Raw genomic sequence first — 1,582 nt, forward strand, 5'->3', positions numbered from 1 at the left:
TCCTCTCCTGGCAGCCTGTGACAGCTGCTCCAAGAGAACTTTGATTTCTCTCTGTTTTCAAACCATTGCTGTCTAACGTTGATCACAAGACACAGACATCTAAGGTCTCAGGTGCTTCCTGACTGGAAGCACATGGCATTTAAATAATTTATGCCTGTGCCTAAAAATGGCACCATGTGTTTGAGCATCCTCGCTGCATCCTGCCAGTGGGAGCTGTGCTGCCACAGGCTGCCAGCCTGAGGCCCCACTCTGTCCTGAAGAGTTTGAGGGTTTGTTCTGCCAGGCTCTGGGGGAGCCCAGGATGTGTGGGGTGAGTCCAGCCACAACTACCCATCACCTCTCCTGAGCACCAATGTCCAGGCTCTGCTGCTCTCTGTCAGACCCCAGCAGGGACAACTGTGCACTGGGCAGGGTTATTTCTGCATTTCTGCAGCTCTGTAATAGAATTAATGTTATTTCAGCAGGGGAAAGCAGCAAAGAGCAGACTCCCCTCCCTCTTTCAGAGATGCTGTCCCCAGACCTCATCTCCGCAGTGAGGCCGGGATGTGCAGCCTGCCCAGGATCCACGGGACTGGGAACAGGATTTTACACCAACCCCCTGAGCCCAGCAGTATCTGCTGGGTCAGCTGGGACTGACCCCTGCCAGGGAGTGGATGGAAACACAGGAGAGATGTCACAGCCCTTGTCCACATCCAGAGCAGCAGCTCCAGCCCCAGATTGGCACCACCCACACAGAAATCTCCCTTATCTCTGGAGCCAGGCCCTGTCCCTGCAGCACCGAGGCACACGTTCCCATTGTGGAGCTGCCACTCAGAGCTGCCCAGCAGCACAACAGCTCTTCCAGCCACATTTTGGAGTGTCCACCTGACTCCTGACTCCTTTCTTCTGTTAAGCAGAGATTTTCCCCATGATATCTGATGGTCAGACCTGTGTGATGGAGTCTGGTGCACGCCCAAGGTGACAACAGGAGACCTCACCTGGGCACACCTTCACTGCACCAAACCTCACAGAGCCTCAGGAGCCCTGGGACCAACCCACAGGAGGTGGCCAGCCCTGCCTGCCAGGCTCCCTGGGCCATGCCCAGCTCGTCATCCCACCCACACTGGTGGCTCACACTTTCCAGCATTCTCAGTCACTTTAGCCCTGGGTCTCTCCTTGCCGTGCCTGGTCTCACCCAGGTCACCAGCCACTGAGACAAATCTGTGCAAAAGTTCCTGAGCTGCCCATGGGCCCTGGCAGCCCTTTCCTGGTGCTGGGCTGCCAGTCCCTCTGCAGGAATTCCCACAGCCCCCAGGCACACTCAGCCAAGTGCTTTGCTGCTTTTGTCCCCGTGAATATTTGAAATCGAACAGGAATACAAACATTTGGATTCTAGACACTTCCTAATTCCAGCTTTATTTATCATACTTGGCTCTGCTCCTGGAGCCAGGGCCAGAAGAGGCTCTGAATGATTTAAGTGATTTAACATGCTGTGCATAGATCAATCTCACTCTCCCCTCCAGACACAGGTTTCCCTTTGTGGTTTGCTGTACACTTATTATATCCGTCAATATCTAAGTAATTAAAATCCCCCATTATCTGA

Source organism: Parus major, chromosome 22 (assembly GCF_001522545.3).
Source record: "Parus major isolate Abel chromosome 22, Parus_major1.1, whole genome shotgun sequence".
Classification (NCBI taxonomy): domain Eukaryota; kingdom Metazoa; phylum Chordata; class Aves; order Passeriformes; family Paridae; genus Parus; species Parus major.